Source organism: Pantherophis guttatus, chromosome 5 (assembly GCF_059756535.1).
Source record: "Pantherophis guttatus breed Tessera chromosome 5, ASM5975653v1, whole genome shotgun sequence".
Lineage (NCBI taxonomy): Eukaryota > Metazoa > Chordata > Lepidosauria > Squamata > Colubridae > Pantherophis > Pantherophis guttatus.
This window is the reverse complement of record NC_142067.1, coordinates 82086849-82107180: the sequence shown is the minus strand read 5'-3', so window position 1 is coordinate 82107180 and position 20332 is coordinate 82086849. Positions and strand designations below refer to the sequence as shown.

General features: G+C 37.9%; 1 protein-coding gene across 2 annotated transcripts in view; it reads left to right on the top strand.

Moving 5' to 3' along the window:
• Positions 1–20332, top strand: part of NHS (NHS actin remodeling regulator) — a 540422-nt gene that overhangs the window by 43668 nt on the left and 476422 nt on the right. The gene's annotated exons all lie outside the window — the stretch shown is intronic.

The following is a 20332-nucleotide window of genomic DNA, read 5'->3' as shown; positions in this document are numbered from 1 at the left end:
ATATGAGTGTGATTTGTTTTTCCCTTCCCAGATAAATGCGTGCCAGCCGAGTTGCAGATCATGGCCCTCTATTGTCAGTATTCTTTTGTTTTTTAGATTTATCCAGTCTTTTAGCTATGTCACAGCTGCTGCATGATAATAGAGTTCCCAATCTGGGAGTCCAAAGCCTCCCTTATTTCTACTATCCTGTAGAAGTTTTAATTTTATTCGGGATTTCTTCCCTAGCCAAATAAATTTTAGTATTACTTTGTTTAATTCTTCAAAAAATTTCCTTCCTAATTTTGTTGGTACAGTTTGGAAGAGGAATAAGATTTTAGGTAATATGTTCATTTTGACTGTAGCAATTCTTCCAATTAGTAATAGTTGTAATTTCACCCAGTTATCCAAATCTTTTTGTATTTGTTGTAATAATTTAATATAGTTGTCCTCTTTGATAGATGAGCATTTTGCAGTCAGCCAAATTCCAAGATATTTCACTTTCTTAACTGTCTGAATTCCCAATTTCTCTTCCAATTCCTCTTTCTGACTATGGGTAAGGTTCTTAACTATTATCTTTGTCTTCTCTTTATTTATTTTAAGCCCTGCTACTTTGCCAAATTCTTCTATTTCTTGTATTAATGTTGTTCCTGTCTCTAGTGGGTCTTCTATAATAAAAACCAAATCGACAGCAAAGGCTTGTATTTTATACTCTTCCTTTTTTATTCTCAATCCTTTTATTTCTTGCTTTTGCCTAATATGTGTCAGTAGAACTTCTAATGATGGGATAAATAAAAGGGGAGATAGTGGGCATCCCTGTCTTACCCCTTTGGTTATGTTAAATTTGTCCGTTATTTCCCCCGTTTAATATTATTTTTGCTGTTTGGCTGGAATATAACGCCCTGATCATCCCTATAATTTTTTCTCCAAAGTTCATAATATTTAATTGATTAATGAGGGACTGCCAATTTAAGTTATCAAATTTTTGCGCATCCATAAATATTAGCACTACTTGCTTCTCGGGATGGGCTTCATAGTTTATTGCTTGTGTAATCTTTCTTGGTATCTACTACTGCATTGAAATCTCCTATTAGGCATACATTTTCCTGTTCTGATTTTATTATTTTCTGGTGTAATTTGTGGTAAAATTCCTTCTGATTGGTATTTGGTGCGTAAATTATTGCAAGCAACATTTGTTTTTGACTTGTTATTTCTATCAATAAAATTCTTCCCTCTTCATCAGCATAGATCTGTTTCAATTTCAACCACTCTTGTATATACTGCTATACCCCTCTTCTTTTTCTGTGCCAGGGCCAGATGGAGTTTTCCTAATATGGGAAATTCTAAAATACTACCATGTTGTTTCTTAATGTGGACCTCTTGTAAGCAAATAATGTCCACATTTTATTTTTTAAGTTTTGTTAACATTTGTTTTCTTTTAGCCGGAGAGTTCATTCCATTGATGTTCATTGATAACAGCTTAATTTCTTCTTCCATCTTATTGTTTATGTGTAAGTTTCAGTTCTCTCTTTGTTCTTATCTCTCTTTGCGCTCTTGTCCTTGCACCTTCTCTTTCCTGGCATTCCATTTCCTTCCATTCTCTTACATCTTGGTCTGACTCTTTTTCTTCTAATTGCTGTTCTTCTTGGCTTTTGCTTTCTATATCTTCTCTACTATCTTGTTCTTCATTTGCAGTTAGGTAGTGTTCATAGAATTCTTGCACCTTGTCCAAAGTGTCGATTCTAAATTTCTTTTCTTGCCATGAGACCAGCACACCTTCAGGAATGAGCCATTTAAACATTACCTTATATTTAACCAGTTGTGAGGATAGAGAATGGTAGTTTCTTCTTTGTTCCCTGACCCTTCTTGGGACTTGTTTCAGGGTTAAGATTTCTTTTCCTTTGTAAATCAGTGGCTCATCTCTTGTCCTCCTATAGTCTTCATCACTAGTTGTTTTCCTTGCAAATATCACATGGTCTTCTCTTGGCAATTTATGTTGATGTGCATAATTAATATGGATTCTATAGATCTCATATATGTCATTTTAAGTCTCTTGTTTACTTTTCTGCAGAATGTCGGCTAGCAGTTCTACCATGAGATTTAGTAGGTCTTCTTCCTTGTTTTCTATTACATTTTGGAATCTCAGAAAAAAAGCTGATTTCTCCATTTCCAGGTGGACTATTGCCTCTTCCAGATCTCTATTCGCTACCATCAATTTTTGGTCCATTATTTCTAATTTCTTTTCTGTTTGTTCTGTTCTTGCTTCCACTGTCTTTATTTTCATTTCTGGAAATTGCCTCCTGTATCATTCCTATTCTATCATTCAGTTTACGGATGTCTCCTTTCACCTCCCCCATCTCGCTCTTCATTTCTTCATGATTTTTCATTATAGACACCTGTGTTTTCATTATTATTTCTTGGATCATAATAAGGGTCAACTGCATGTTCTGCTGACTCAATGAAGAGCCTGATTTCTTGCCACCCAACATATTTTCTATTGAGCATTGTCCCGATGGGGAGGCTATCATTGTTGTTGTTGTTTTTTCCTGTTTTCGTAATCATCGTCATACTTGTCGTTTTCAGAATCCTAAAGAAGAATCAACTACTATTTACCTATCAGGTTTCTACTTCTCTTATACCCTGTTTCCTCCCAAAATAAGACATCCCCTGATAATAAGCTCAATTGGGCTTTTGAGCGCATGGCAATAGGCCAAGCGCTTATTTCAGGGTTCAAAAAATATAAGACAGGGTCTTATTTTCAGGGAAACACGGTATATAATTTCCCTAATCTAGACACTCTTCATACATCAGTTGTTATTTGGAATTAGATAATATATAGTATATTATATTGATATACCTACAACAATGACCACGTTATCCGTAATATAATATAATCCCTAATATATTGTAATCTAAGATTAATAATGTAGTCTAGAGATTCTGACTATTGATATAGATAGCAATCTAAATCTAGTTTTCCCTTACAACCATAAAGTTACAAATATTATACAAGTTTTAAGAGTTATGCTTTAGATATATATAAAATTGTAAAGTTAAATGTAAATTTTTAATATTTTATAAATCAATGCACTGCTATACAGTGTATTTGTAGATATTTATAGAGTAATATATAATATTCTCTTTTAAGTTAATTCTTTATAATATACATCAGTGTATATAATGAGTCAGTAATGTCAGTCAATAATGAGCCACGACCAAGGACCAGAAGCCAGACCGCAGCTGCATCATTAGCCACTTTAAACCCCTCCAATCCATACATGAAGCAGACTGACACCCACCATGAAGAGCTCGCACGGCCACAAACACAAAGCCAAACAACAACGCAGCTCACCAGCTCAAATCCCCCTGCAACTCAGACTAAGCTGAGCACAACCAAGCCCCCACCCAAACAGAACACACCCCCAGCCAATCAGAGCACAACCAACCCCCCATCCAATCAGAGCACAGCCAAGCCCCTAACCAATCAGAACACACCTCCACCCAATCACAACACAGCCAAGTTCCCACCCAATCAGCTCACACCCCCACTAGCAGTTAAAAGGAAGAGACAGCTGCGATCTCACATTGCTCCTGGAAGCACGAAGCCGAGAACACCAGCCTGAAGATGACGAATGAGACTTCGTCGAAACGTCGCCAAGACACTTCCAATTCTACGTGGGAGAAGACCCGAATAACCAAAGACCTACATACAAACACCCGCGAAAACCTGAGAAAACATATATGTATATATATATACATATATATATGATTCTCAGTCTAGCTTTTATATAAACACTTATACATATATAGAGATAAGAGTAGATAGCATATATACAAAATAGCTATAAAGTTATATCTGGTTTATATCTGGTGGACCAATGAGGTCCACCAATATTTGGAGATAACTGACAAATTCTTTGTCCATTTCTATTGCTATTGTATCAGCTACTCTTCGTCTCTTTCTAAAATGTCACCCTCCTCCTATTTAGCACAGTCTCTATCACTTCTCCACTTCACCATCTCTATCAAAAACTTCTTATAGGAATTCTCTTTCCAAACCGCAAAGATTCGTCACAATCCCAGTCCAAATGCTTAGTCTATCCTTAAGATTTCCAAGAAATACCAGCTCAGACCTTCAATCACTCCTTCCTCTCGATCTGTCAATATCAGTATCCATCTTCTCAAGCCTCCATTCCCACCACTAAATCGCCACTTTTTTTCCACCTTGGAGACTCACTTATCAGCAAATGTAGTTTGTAGGTCTCAAGATCTCAGAGGGTCAATCAGGATCAATCAGGTATCCGATTTGAGTTCATCAATCTCCACCAATATTTCACGCTGCTTCCCTCTCTTCTCTTCCTACTCCATTCAGACAGGCTGTCACACCTCTGGATCCGCCATAAAGGCTGATCTCTTTCGCGCCGGATTCAAGGGGTTCCTGTAATGGGAGATCACTCTTCTCCCCGTTACCCCTGGAGCTTCCCCTCTATATTGCTGGTCCCTCCAGGATCCAGCTTCGCCCATAAGTGCCTTCAAATGTGAAAAATCGGGCAAAAGAAATGGAGCCCCGTTTCATTCGCACCGCACCCCCACGACATCACCCTGGGACCTCCAAATGTTTGAAGTTTAATCACATGATCTGCAATGATCGTAAGTGTGAAAAATGGGCATAAATCACTGTTTTCAATGCAGTTGTAACTTCGAACACTAAATGAACTGCTGTAAGTCAAAGACTACCTATATAGGAAACCATACCTAAGGTGGAACAACATTTCTAGGTGCAAATACACAGGTCAGGCTTTTGGCATGAAAAAAGAATTGTCTGAGGAAAAGAAGCCATTTGCTGTTCTAATGTATTACTATTTTATTTATTCAATTTATCAATTTATTCATTCAATTTATTTATTCAATCTTTCAATTCTAAAAAGTAAAAAGTAAAGTACCAGGCAGGGAAAGCTGGCCAATTGGACTGTTTACAGTGAACAAAATCTCATTTTGAGTATTTGGCTAGTAGTCTCAATATTATTAAAGGATGAAAAAGCAATATTAATTCTGGCCAACATTTAAAACATTGTTTAGATTTACCTTGAATATAGAAGAATATGAGAAAAAATCACTGAAGAGTTACGTTTACTCAACTTTCTATTCAAAATTTTGTTCTCCTCCTATGTCTACAGTACTTGCTTCCTTTTCCGTTTATTAACTTGATTAAAGCATAAATTAGTTTTTACAAGTAGCTTTTAATTTGTCACAAGAGGTCTCCCCCCCGGCATGCATTCTCAACTATGTTCCCTCAAAATTGTCATTTGAGGCAGGATCTCTTCCCCCCTGAAAAGCAACAGTCCAAAAATTGCATCCAATGAAATATTTTGCAGTTTTTTCCCTCCCCCATTCCTGCAGATAGGAGGACAAAATATCTTTGAAATGCAATCAAGTAAGAGAAACAGTTTTTAATATGATGTTTGTGTGAGATATTGGTTCTTTACACAGTTTAGGAAGCTGGACAGAGCAGACTCCTTGGCTTGCTAAGAATAAAATTGGCACGGGGGCTATAATAGGTTGCATGGGGTTCCTTCCTTACAGTAAGCACACAAGAGGTGGTATTCAGCCGGTTCAGACTGGTTTGGGAGAACCAGTAGTGGAAATTCTAACTGGTTCGCCAAACTGGCAAATACCACCTCTGGCTGGCCCCACCCCCGCTCGCCTGGTTGCCAGTCACCCCCACCTGCCTGCTCGCCTCACCCACTCTGCCCACCCCCATCCTATATATGCTGCCTTCGCCATGCAGCCCAGCTATTCGCCTTGGCTCACCTCCATGCCTCTCCTGCTCTGCTCACCAAAGGTAAGCATGCTGCCTGCTCACCCTTCACCTCAGGTCGGGGACCAGGGAGGTGCCATTCCCCGAGGCCCTGGTCGGAGCCTCCACCCACTCGCCATTCGCCTTGGCCAGGTAAGGGAACGAATGTGCCATTTCCCATCTCTGGCCTTCCCCGGGCCTCCACCTGCATGCCACCTGCTCACCCTCTGCCTCTCTCACCTTCGTCAATGCCTTGGTGGGGGTCCCCAGCTTGGCTCGGCTGGCGAGCCTCCAGCTGCAGGTAGTTTTTGGCTGCCTTCCCAGCAGCTCTGCTGTGACACTGTCCCTCTGGTGCAGTAGGCCGTTTTCCTGGCCGGGTCTGGCCGTGAATGGCAGGCAATGGGGTGCACGTGCACGGACGGTGCGAAGAACAGGGCAGCAACCGCAATGGCGGTGATGGGACTTCTTCAGGCCTCTTTTTCAGCCAGTAGTTTTCAGCACAAGAAGCCTGCAGCCACCACCTCTTTTTTGGTGCAAGAATCCTCTTGCTGGCTCGGTTCCAGCTGGCAAAGAGGCTTCTCATGCCGAAAAAGAGGCGGTGGTTGCAGGCTTCTTGTGCCAAAAACTACTAAAAACTACAGGCTGAAAAAGAGGCCTGAAGTCCCATTGCTGCCATCACTGCCCTGTTCTTCTCGCTGGCCATGCATGTGCACCCCATTGCCTGCCGGTACGTGTGTGTGGCCGCACCCCATTGCCAGACACGGCCAGGAGAATGGCCTGCTGCACCAGAGGGATGGCATCGCAGCAGAGCTGCTTGGAAGGCAGCTGGACTGTGGTGTCCCTTTAAGGTACTTCAATGTGTGGGGGGAGGGACCATAAAGGGACAAGCTGCAGGAGCTGCCTTTTCTGCCAGTTCTGTGGGCATGTCTTGGTGGGCATGGCCAGCTCGATGTCACTCACAGAAAGGTGCCGCCTCACCAAGCCATGCCCACCAAGCCACGCCCACATTAGAAAAATTTGAATCCCACCACTGAAGCACACCTATATTAATTGCCTTGTTTCTAACACTAATTCAGCTTTGTTAAACTAAGAAGGATTGAATCTGATTAGAAAAATAAACCTCTCTCTCTCTCCCTTCTCTCTCTCTCTCTCTGAAGAGAATGATTTACTCCTTCCTTGTCATTGCAAGAAAGATGAAGTCACAAAGAATTATGTGGGATTCAGATGATGCATTTCATTTGGTTTTAATAGTTGTGGCCTTGACTTCCGGTTTGCTTCCTGCCGACGAAAGACGGTCCCGTTTTTGGACCGCCAGCCCCGCTGCCTGTTAGAGCCGCTTCGATCCAGAGAAGCGGCTCGGAAGTTCCCAAATCCAAAGGATTTGTGGAAGAGAGTGGGCGAGAAGCAGGTTGAGCCTCTGTGAGCCCCCAGACAGCTGTTTCTGGGGAGGAAACAGGCGCGGCTCCCTTTCAGCTCGCCGAGACTCCGGACAGCGTGGGACGAGTCTGCCCAGCGCAGAGCAAGGCGGCAGGAGCAACCTCTCTATTTAAACAAAGTAAACTCAAATAACCAGGGGGAGATAACAACTTGAACCTCGAAACCTCGAAAATGCAAGTATTACTACCCCTACGATTCAAAGTAGACGCGTGAGTGAGAGAAAGTTGCTTGAAAATGGTGCCCGGCTTCAGCGTTAACGAGCTGAAAGTGAGAGTGAACTAGCAATGTTATTTCAACTAGCTATAAAGTTGCACTGTCTGTAACAAGGAGGAAAAGAAAGGAAAAATTCTTTTAAAACAAACCTGATCTTGCTTCAATTTTAATCTCATCCCCAATCTGATTAAACCTGGGGGAATTTTTTAGAGGACTTTGTGGTGGTGGAAAAGGAAAAAGGATCTCCTTTTTTGGAAAAGCTAGCCTACGTGGCAGAATGGCTTCTAAGCAGACCAAACAGGAAGGGAAGGCGGCAGGGGGGGGGATCCCCCACACGTAAACCTGAACAGCAGCCTCCCAGCCAGCAGAGCCAGAAAAAAGAGTTTGACTTTGAAAGTTTAAAGGATTTTATTACTCAGGCTCTGGATGAGAAATTTGAAAAATCACAACAGGAAATTAAGCAGGAGATTAAAGAAATTAAAGAGGTGGTGCAAGAGAAATATGATAAGGTGACTAAAAAATTAATGACAGTGGTGTCTGGATTGTCAGAAGCAATTATTAAAACGGATGCTAAGGTGGAAGAATTTAAATCAGAAATGAATGTTAAAATGAAGGAAACTGATTATAAATTTTTTGATGCTGATAATAAAATGCAGAGATTTGAAAATGAAATTACAATGATGCAGTTCAGGTCCATGGAATTCGCTATAAGGCTGAGAGGCATAAAAGAGAATGATAGACAAGACCTGAGACAGATTTGTGCTGATGCTCTATCTGTGTTGTTAAAGATTAGCCCTGAAGAGATTTTTTACAAAATGAATAAATTTACAGAGTGAATTCGTGGGTGGCCAGACAAAGACAATTGCCTAGAGATGTGGTGATATATTTCACAGACAGAAGAATGAGAAACGATATTTTGCAAAAGTCTTTTCTCTCTGCTGTGCAAGTGGAGGGAACTCAGATTGGAGTTTATAAAGAGCTACCACCTAAGATGTTAAAAGATAGAAAAGATTTTGGATTTTTAGTGAATGAATTAAAAAAACAACAAATTCCATTTCGGTGGGATGCTCCAACTGGCATAATCCTGAGGTATAATGGAGAAAGATATCGATTAAACATTGTTGAGAAGGCAGAACAATTTTATTCTAATGTTTTTAAAGAGAGTTCACCATCCCCACGTACACCTACTGTGTTGGAGATAAAGGAGAGTGATAAGGAGAAGCAACTTCAGCAAGAGATGGAAGAGCAGCTTAAGCAGGTGGAACCAGAGGCAGCAGAAATGCAGGGAGCTACAGGAGGTTTTCTGGATGAGCCCCTGCTAGACCTTCCTTTGAAAATTGTGATTGAACCACCTAAGACTACAAGAGAAGTGGCTTTGGACCTAGCCCGGATGTGTGAAGCTAAAGATCAGCGTGTAACTCGAGCAATTTCTAAGCAACTTAAAGAAAAGCAACAACAGGAAAGGCCCAAGCCACAACAATACAAGAAGGGAGTCAAGAGTAATATACAAGAATGTGAAGCAAAGCCGAAGACTACCAATTCGGAAGATATTCGGCAATTCTGCTCGTCGCTTCAAAAAAGTCTATATGACGATTAAGTTTTTATCTTGGAATGTGAACGGACTAAATTCACCACAGAAAAGGAAGAAATTATTTACATACTTGAGACAATTTAATAATGATATAATTTGTTTACAAGAAACTCATGTTAGAACACAAGATCAAAAATATTTGATAAACTCAAAATTAGGAACACATTTTATAGCCTCAAATTTGGAAAAAAAGAATGGCGTGGTTATTTATATAAATAAAAGACTGTCAGCTAAAATTATAGAAGCAGATGAAGGTGGTAGGTTTATAGCAATTGAACTGCATACAGTAAGTGGCTTAATTCTAGTGATCGGAATTTATGCTCCTAATCAACAACAGGATAATTTTTACAAAACTTTGTATTCTAAAATACTGCAATGGGACTATAGATCTATTTTAATCATGGGAGATTGGAATGGAGTAATTGACTCTAAAATAGATAAAAAGAGTTCTGCGAAGTCAGACTTTTTTTGATATGAAAGAAGATTTGGAATTAAAAGATATCTGGAGAATACATAACCCAAAAGAATTGGACTTTACTTTTTTTTCAGATAGACAGATCCTTTTCTAGGATTGATTTTATTTTACTATCAGCTGATTTACTTGTAAAAACAAAAAGAACAAAGATTTTTCCAAGGACTTTAACCGACCATAGCCCAGTATAGATAGAAATTGAGATTGGAAAGACTGAGAGAAGATCATGGAGATTAAATGAAAATTTGTTTAGATATGAAAAAAATATAACAGAACTTAAAAAGCAGATGAAAGAATTTTTTGAAATGAATTTGAATAAGGGTACCCCTATTGAAATCGTGTGGGATGCGAGTAAAGCGTATATGAGAGGGGTACTCATTCATATGAACTCTAAACACAAATTGAATCGACAAAAGAAAAGATCTGAAATGGAAGCAGAAATAAAGAATAAAGAACAGTTACTTATAAAAACCCAACAGATGAAAGAATACGTGGAGCTATAAAACTTCTGAAAGATCAATTTCAAATGCTCATGGCGGAACAAACAGCAACAAATTTACAATTTGCGAAACACAACAGATTTTGTAACGCTAACAAACCGGGCAGATGGTTGGCTTATACACTAAGGAAGAAGCAGAGTACACGGATTATTGATAGTATTGATATTGGAGGGAAGGAAATTTCTCAACAAAAATTAATTAAAGAAGTTTTTGTAGATTATTACAGTAAATTATATGCCAAAGATGACACACAGAATGGACTTATAGAAAAATATCTAGAAAATAAAAGAGTTACAAAAATTACCAATCAACAAAAGGAGAGAATGAATTATCCTATAACAACCGAGGCGATTATTGCCGCAATTAAACAATTGAAAACAGCTAAAGCTCCTGGGACGGATGGTTTAACTGCAGTGTACTATAAAACTTTAAAAGCAGAAATGATTGAGCACCTTAAAGATTTATTTTGTAGTATACAACAAGGGGGTAAAATACCCCCATCATGGAAAACAGCTTATATTTCATTGATACCGAAAGAGCAAATAGGTCCTAAAAAACCTGAGAATTTTAGACCAATATCTCTTCTGAATAATGACTATAAAATATTTGCAAAAGTATTAGCCAACAGGTTGATGCCAGTTATTCAAGAGGTGATTCATTGTGACCAAGCAGGATTTATAGAAGGCAGATACATGAAGGACAATGTAAGGCAAGTTATAGATTTACTGGAATATCTTGAGAAGAATAAACAGATCCCTGCAGTGCTGGTCTTCTTGGATGCGGAGAAGGCCTTTGATAGAGTGGATTGGAATTTTCTATTAAAGACTTTAAAAAAGATGGACTTTGGGGATCAATTTATACAGGCGGTTTCAGCAATTTATCAAGAACAAAAGGCACAGATTATTATTAATGGAAGTTTGACAACAGATTTTAATATTGAAAAAGGAACAAGACAAGGTTGTCCGTTATCCCCATTGTTATTTATTTTAACACTAGAAGTCTTGTTGAACATAATACGGGACTCGAGTACCTTGAAAGGAATAGTGATAAGGCAAGAGGATTACAGAATAAGGGCATTTGCAGATGATCTGGTTGTTACCCTAACACAGCCGATGGAATCAATAATCCAGATGAAAGACATTATAAAAGATTATGGTACAGTATCAGGATTTAGATTGAACCAGAAAAAAACTAAGATGATAGTTAAAAATATGACACAAGATCGAAAACACGAACTTGAAAGCAAGGCAGGTTTTGAGATAGTACCAAAGGTTAAATATCTAGGAGTTCAGGTTGCAGAATCAAATATGAAATTGTTTCAAAATAATTATGAGGTGTTGTGGCGAGATGTACAGAAAGATATGGAGACTTGGAAAAAACTGCAGCTGTCTTTACTTGGAAGAATAGCAGCAGTTAAGATGAACATTTTGCCAAGATTTCTTTTTTTGTTTCAAATGATTCCGGTGCTTAAAAGTGATAAACAATTGAAAGAATGGCAAAGTGGATTGAATAAGTTTGTCTGGAACGAGAAAAAACCGAGAGTGAAACTGAAAATTATGCAAGATGTTCCAGAAAGGGGAGGTCTTAAACTTCCAAACCTACAATTATATTATGAAGCAGCAGCTTTGACCCAAGCAAGTGATTGGTTTGGAAGGAAAAAGACTGGAATATTGAATATAGAAAGTTTTGATCTTGAATTTGGTTGGCATGCTTACTTATTTTATGAGAACAAAGTGGATAAAGTATTTAAAAGCCACATACTTAGAGACTCCTTGATGAGAGTTTGGAAGAAGCACCGACTCAAATGGGATTACAAAATACCGCTATGGCTGGATCTTGGTCATATTATGTGGAATACAAATATAATGTCACTCAGGGGGTTTTTATATAAAGAAGTTCTTTTTGCAGGTGCGGGCAGATGGCAACTGAAGACTTTAGAAACACTGTTGGAAGAAGGGATTAATTTAACTTGGTTACAGTATAATCAACTTCAATTGAGATGGAAAGAGGACCAAAAAATTGGTATAATGATGCATGAGGAAGAATTGGTTAGAAATATAAAAGAGAAAGGTCCAATGCATATTAAAAGGCTTCATAATGTTTTGTTAGAAAGGGATTCAGAAACTGAATTGGTTAAAGATTGCATGATTAAGTGGGCACAAAATTTTGCAGAACCAGTGATGTTGGAAACATGGGAAAAAATATGGGTTCAGAATGTTAAATTTACAGTCGCAGAATTTGAGGGAAAATTTTTATAAAATGTTTTATAGATGGCATTTAGATACTAAGAAATTGTCGTGCATGTACCCTAATGTTCAACCAAAATGCTGGAGATGTGATTGCCTAAATGCCACATATTATCATGTGTGGTGGATTTGTAAGAAAGTGAAGGCTTTTTGGATAAAAATTTGGTGGGTTATGCAGAATGTTTTGAAGAAAAAAATTCAGTTTTCTCCACAATTGTTTTTATTGGGTATAGTTAAGGGTTTTACATTGGGTGAAACAAAGTTGATATTGTATATGATAACAGCAGCGAGATTACTGATAAGTCAATATTGGAAAAATGAAGCTATGCCTACTATTGAGGAATGGACTTTGAAGATGGCCAGCTTTGCAGAGATGGCGAAGATTTCAGCATACCTAAAAGATCGCTCACAAGAGACTTATGAATGGGAGTGGAAAAAGTGGATAGATTATGTGCAGAATAAATATCAAACTAGGAAATATCAGATAGCTTTTAACTGAAAGTATTATATAAAGATAGAAATATTTGAATTTTGTGAAGATGTGAAAAATATACAGGGGGTGGAGGGTTTCAAGTTTTATAAAAAGGGGATTTTGATTTGGATTATATTCTGTGGAAGTCCGGGGGGGAGGGGTGGGTTAGGGTGGGTTAGGGAGGTTAGGGAGGGTTGGGGGGGGGAATTGGGGAGAAAATGTAATTGTAAAACTTTTTCAATAAAAAAAAAATAGTTGTGGCCTTGAGTTACAGTTCAATTTCATGCATATCTATTCAGACGTAATTTCCCACTGAATTTTGGAGGATTTATTCACTTGAACTATAGGTGTGTGTAAGTAAGATTTAAGCTTTAATATCATGAATTATTTTTTCTGGATTCTCCTAAACCTCCCTGTATGATCTAAGGAGACAGGTAAGTAGCTCAGAAGGCAATCTGGTAGTTTATTGGTCCTTCCCAAATGTATGTTACGAGGGTGTTTTGGTTTTTTTTATGAAGAATGTAACCTATCTAGGAAACAAAGCATATCTGTATGGATGTCCAATGTCAAATTATCATCAAACCTGGAAGAAGATTTAATATAACCAAAGCAAACTCCAATCTTTAAAAAAGCATTTAATAAGAATGGAAATATTGTTTGCTTTAGAAAGATTTATGGGGATGACATAATTCTCTTTGCCTTTATCTACTCACCTGTTTTTCCTCAGGGATACTATCAACTTTTACTAGCTGTTCAGAGGCAACAATATAAATTCAACAGACAAATTTCACCCCCCCCCCCCAAAAAGGCTAAAAAATGCTTCTGAAACATATGAGTCACCACTTTTATATAATACTGAAGCTTAATTAAACAAAAAGATAACATGATATCTGATAATAAATTCTTGCAGCATCACATTTTTTGTAGCTGGATAATTGACAGGATTAGGAAGATACCATCATAAAATGATTCATTTGAATTCCCCAAATGGGCACCCCCTTGCTTCCTTAAATCCAAAATCAAGCCCCCAAAATAACAATAATAATCTTAGTAAAATAATATTTTGATTAAAAAATAAAGCAAAAATATAATTATACGATGTTACTTATCACAATATCCTTAATTTAAAAGACAAGCTCAAATTAGTTAATCAAATTTAATATTTCATGTATAATGTACTGTATGTGAATCAGTGGTAGATTTCAAAATTTTTTACTACCGGTTATGTGGGTGTGGCTTGGTGGGCATGGCATTGCTTGGTGGATGTGGCTTGGTGGGCGTGGCATGGGAAGGATACTGTAAAATCTCAATTCCGTCCCCAATCCAGGGGAAGGTTACTGCAAAATCCACATTTCCTCCAGATCAGCTGGGACTCAGGAGGCAGAGAATAGATGGGGCGGGGGCCACTCAGAATTTTTACTACCGGTTCTCCGAACTACTCAAAATTTCTGCTACTGGTTCTCCAGAACTGTTCAGAATCTGCTGCAACCCACCTCTGATTGTGAATGTATTCAGGGTAATGATGGTTGAAAAGTAGAATCTTTTAATTTATTCCGATTTCATAATCGTTGTGAACTAGGGTGTACGTATTGCTGTCTACTGCAGATTATAATAATTAGCATTTCAGTAATGCATCAGAGTGTTCCACGAGAATGGATGAATTTTACTCTGATTTGGATGAATTTTATTCTGAATTTTACTCTGAATTGAACATGGTAATATAGGCAGATTAGTGATTTGGTAGGAAAGCTGATTTCAGAACAGAAGTGAATAACTTACATTGGAATAGCTAATGAATTTATGACAATGATCTAAGTCGGACACTTCCTGATTAGCTGATCTGTCAGGTCTACTCAGGAATAAATCCCCTTAAAGGCAATAATAGTTTTCACAAATTAGTGTGCCCAGCATTGCCATCTTAAACACTTGCAAGCAGCTCATCCTAGAAAGCAAAAAAAAAAAATTGAAAAAATATCAGATTCTCCACATTTTTCATACAGCCTCATAATTTTATGTTTATAGTAGCCCTGCATTTTCAGATTAACTTTAAAACTACATATATTATACTGATACGAATGCATACACATGAGAGCTTATTTACTGTATTACTCTGCTGTGGAAAATTCCAAACTGGAGCTGAAGAGGCTCCATTTTTTGCAGTGTTATTAGGATACAAATGAGGAACCTTTATTTTACTGCTGATAACAATGCCAGACACCTGGGATTCCTGATACTTTGTGGAAGTGCTGTGATGAAAGCATGTTTGTTTGGGTGTCTGACTCAATTTCCTTTTAAATAAAGATAAATAGCTTTTTAAATGGAAACAAATGGACATTACAGGGAGAAGCATGAAAGATTCATTTAAAAATGCTATTGGTGATCAGAAGAACCTTGGATGTTTGTGCAAAAAGAAAAGGGATGAAAAATATGCAGGAAGGAAAAAGAAGCTTTCTTACAGCAAGTCATAAAATGAATTTCCTTTGTTAGATTGCTTGTGCAATATTAAACAATATCCAGGCCCTTTAAGGATGCAATACTGTTTTTAGGATGGCCTTTTTTTTTTTTTTTTTTACTAATTTCCCTGATGACAATCCCTTCCACATCATGGAAAACCTGCAGACTTTTTGGAGTAGAATGAGAGACAATGTGGACAGCTGCAAGGAATAGAAATCGATGGGAGAACAAAAAATGGACTCAATGCAGCTATGATGAATATCCTCTATTTCTGGTAGTGGAGAAAAAAATATTTTCTGTTCAAAAACTGTCTTGCCAAGATTTAAGATTGGTTAGCTTTTGTAATAGGTTTTGTATTGAAAAGATAGGTACCGTATTTTCCGGTTTATAAGACGACGGAGCGTATAAGACGACCCCCGACTTTTCCTGTTAAAATATAGGGTTTGGGCTATACTCGCCGTATAAGACTACCCATCTTCCAATGCACACCAAATAAAAATTTAAAAACATCAACTGGCTCACCCACAATGTAAAAGCAGCTGTGCTAGACCCAAAATGGCCCCTGAAACAAGCAGGAACCTCACACAGCCATAAAAAGCCCAAAAAAACACTTTACATACACACAACACAACACAACATTGTGGCTCACCCACAATGTAAAAGCAGCTGTGCTAGACCCAAAATGGCCCCTGCAACAAGCAGGAACCTCACACAGCACAAAAAGCCCAAAAAAACAACTTTCACACTTTACACACACAAAATTCCACATACATCTTTATGAGATTTTGTGTGTTTGTGTAGTTAGAGTGAAACACTACAGAAACACACTAAATCTCAGAAAGCTGCACAAATATTATTTTATTTTATTTTTATATGAAAACTACATTTAAAACTTCCTAAACTTTAAATGGCTAGGTCTAAAAAAGAACAACTAAAAGAAACCCCAATTAACTATTTTTTTTAAAGCTCCCAAAGGGGAAAAAATCTTACCCAATAGAACAGGGGTTTCCAACCTTGGCAACTTTAAGACTTGTAGACTTCAATTCCCAGAATTCCTCAGCCAGCTTTGTTTTGATGGCTGAGGAATTCTGGGAGTTGAAGTCCACAGCTCCTTGCCTGCTTGATTGCAGGCAGGGAGTTGCTTGCTGATGGGATGGATTCAGGCAAGCGAAGCAAGGCAAGCGTTGCGACTAGCAGCTAAGGTAAGCAAGCTGGAGGGGGAAAACTTTTCCTTTTACATGGCTCTGACGATCCCAGCTGAGTTGCCTGATTAGCAGGCAACTCAGCTGGGATCGTCAGCGCTTGGATCGCCAGAGCCATTTAAGGCTCGTCAGAGCCTTTCGGGCTGGTCTGCCTGGTTACAGGAGAACGACACCCGGCGTATAAGACAACCCCCGACTTTGGAGAAGATTTTAATGTGTTAAAAAGTCATCTTATATGCCGGAAAATACAATAAATGTTAAATCAATGTCTGATGTCAATAATGGATTAGCTAGGAGGGATTTGAAATTTAATCCAGGCAAAGGAAAATATTTTGATGAGTGGTATAGAAGATCAAACAAGAGACGTTTCTGCTAATAGTGGAAAGAATCATGCTGCCCTTCAAAATTCAAATTTTTAACTCAGGTTTTGACTAGGAGCCTAAAAGCCTAAGTTTTGGCAGTCACTCAGAATGTGTTTGCCAATTAACATAGCTGTACCTTTTATTTAAGATTTTTGCCACTGTGAGGCATATCTAGGTAACAATTTGTTTGAACTATGTCATGACAACTTCAGTTTATTTTGTGGTTGAATTGAAAATGTTGACTGTAATCAAAAAAGACTTCTTAGAGTTTTGAAAAGATAACAAAGGTCCCAGACAATCTCAATTAGTTGCCTTCCAGATGTTTTAATCTCCTTCTCCTTCTCCTTTTCCTTCTCCTTTTCTTTTCCTTCTGCTTCTCCTTCTGCCATATCCATCATCGGACGTTGGTGATCATGTTGACAATCCTATTTTTGTCAACAGCCGCATGAAAAAGTGCTGCTGTGTTTTGTCCAAACCAGTCCCTTAGGTCTTGAAGCCGTGATGTTCTTCTTCTGCCAGGACCTCATTTGCCTTCAATCTTTCCCTAGATGATTAAATGAAGGATGCCATATTTTTCTGGGTGTCGCATCACATGTCCAAAATATTCTAACTTTCACTTTTTAATGGCTTTGATGATTTCCCTTTGCTTTCCCAGATGGCTTATCACCTCCTCATTAGTGATTTTGTTAACCCATCTTATATGTAACAGCCATCTGTAAATCCACATTTCAAATGCTTCTAGTTTCTTCAAGTGGTTTTCTGTCAGAGACCAACTCTGTACTCCATAGAGCAGGATAGAAAAGATATAACATCTGACAAGCCTGATTTTCAGTCTTAGGCTTATGTCGTGACTGCAGAAGACCTTTTTCATTTTGAAGAATGCTGTTCAAGCTTTCTCTATCCTTGTTACTTCACTGATCATGTCCCAGCTTTCATGTAAATTAAAACCAAGGTATGTGATCAGTAGTGGGTTTCACTTACCTTCGCTACCAGTTTGGAACTGTGAGCAGAGCGTCTGTGATGATGGTGGGTGGGCGGAGTCTCCCACTGCTGCCACTACCAGTTCGCCTGAACCAGGGTGAACCGGTAGAAACCCACCACTGTACGTGATCCTTTCAACCTTTTCTAGTGGTATTCCTTCCGAATTTATCAGTGGTAAATTAATGGGTTGTTTGCTGATGACCATGATCTTGGTTTTTAAGGTGTTAAGCTTCAAGCCATATTTTTCAGATATTTCTGAGAGTCTGTTGAAGAGGACCTGAAGGTCTTCATGCTTACTGGCAAGCAGAATTGTGTCATCAGCATATCTTAAATTGTTGATCTGAACACCATTTACTTTGAGGCCAGCATCAATGTTTTCCAGTGCTTTGTTGAAAATTGACTCAGAGTAGAAAGGGAACCGGAAGCACCGCAGCAAGACTAACTGGAAAAATAGTGGGCTCCGATGAGCTCCGCGAAAATCCAGCCAGACGAACCACTGTTGGGGGGTCTTCGGACCGGAACTGTCCTGTAGGAATGGTGAAGAAGGAGAAGCATCTTGGAAAACCAAGAGGAACAGGCAAGTTCCTCAGAAGATTGGAGGCAGCTCTTTGGATCAGCAGCGGGGGTGGCGGCCGTTGTAAAATGACCACTCTGAAGCTGGGGCAACCAGACTAAGTTTTTGTGCAGGAGTGGTGTTTGAACAGAGTGCTGGTACCAGGTGAGTGATTGGCCAACTCACAGGTAAAAGAAAATTTCGAATTGGATTAAAAGGTGTCCCGGAGATGAAATGAGTGGCTAATTGGCACTTGGGAAATTCTATGGAGGGAGAAGAACAAAGAGGAGGCTAAAATACTAAAGCCCAAGAAAGTTTTTGTATCTATAATTGGATTTGGAGAAACTAAAAATAATAAAAGAAAAGAACCTGAGGAAAAGTATTTTTTTATGTGGATTTAAATATTTTTGACAGCTTTGACATTTAGTTGGTTTGAAAATGTTGTGGATTTGGGAGAGACATCTGCTGGCTGAAAGAAAGTACTGCAATATTGACTGGAAAGTACAGCTGTGACCTTGACCACTAAAAGATAATTTGGAAACTGTGAGAATCTTTAAGGAGTATCTATCTTTCTACATTGCTTGGTCTCGAATCTCAATGGCTGTGGAAGATACAAATATTTAACTTGGAGTGGACTGGATAAATACTTAAATTGGACATTATTTGAAAACAAAAAGAGACTATATGGATTTTAAATTTTAATTAATGTGACATAATTTAAAATTTTTAACACTTTCTTAAATTGGCAATATGGAGTCTTGGATGTGTGAGGAATTAATTGAGATGTTAAAAAATATGTGTGAATCATTAAAGAGTAATAAAAAGTCAGAAATTTTGCTGGAACACATAGAACAAGAAATAGGGAAGAAGGTGGCAGAAGATAGCATAAATGAGGAGCAAGAAAATAATATTGAAGGAAAAGGAAATGAATGCAAAAAGCAGTTAGATGATTTCACTGGGATTTACAGTGGCAAAAAAAGAGTAGATGGGGAACATCTCCCAAAAAAGAATCAATCAAAAGGCAAAGAGGGAAATAGTGGAAAGAGATTAGGAGAAAACATGGGGAGAACTATTTGAATAATATATCTAAAAGTGAGAAAAAGGAGTCAGAAGAAAAGATATAATAAATATAAAAAGAAAAAAAGAAGAAGAAGAAGTTAAGAGAATGGGAAAAAAGGAGAAAATTATCAAGAAGTGGAATTTTGGAGAGACAATGAGAAAATGGTTAAAGAAGGGAAAATCAGTGGAAAGGAGGAAGGGAAACAAGTAAATATTAGTAAATTTAAGGGAATTGTATTAATATTATTAATCGTGGATAGTTAATTAAATTAAAGGGTTTTAATGTAAGATTTGAATATGATGATGTATACTGTTTATAGTAAAACAGGACAGCAGATGAAATGTGAAATGGTAATTTGGTTTAATTTTGAAGACAATTTTAATTAAGACAAAGTTAAAAAGTGGGATGGGGATTTTGAGAAATATATTCTGTAATGGAGAAATAAGATAATTAATTGATGTTATTGTAAGTGATTAGGAATTAAGGGTGGATAGTGATACTGTTTATTTATTATGTATTAAGAGAAATTAAAGAAGCATGGAAAAAGAATATTATGGCTGAAATTGGAAATATGTAAAATGGACTTGGGAAAAAAAAAAGAATAATATGGTAGAAGTTGAAATAACAAGATATGGTGAAAAATGATTATAAGATGTGACCCGGTCAACACTCTTCATAAAATATGAATGATGAAAGAACATTTTTAATAAAACTTGTTTACAAAAAAAAAAAAAAAGAAAGAAAGAAAGAAAATTGACTCAGAGTAGATATTAAACAACAGCGGAGACAGTCTGACCCCTCTTCGTATTTCTGCATTATCTGAGTATTTTATGTTTTAAACTGCCACTATCCATATTCTATGCTAGATCCAGTTTAGAATGCAGGTGAGAATGTTCGTAGTTGAAGTCTCATATATTGGAGTAAATCAGTGTGAGAAAACAGCCCTAAGGATGCAAGTGAGGACTTAGATAATTACTACACTCTTATTGAGAGACTGATTTGAGTCTCCAGTTCGG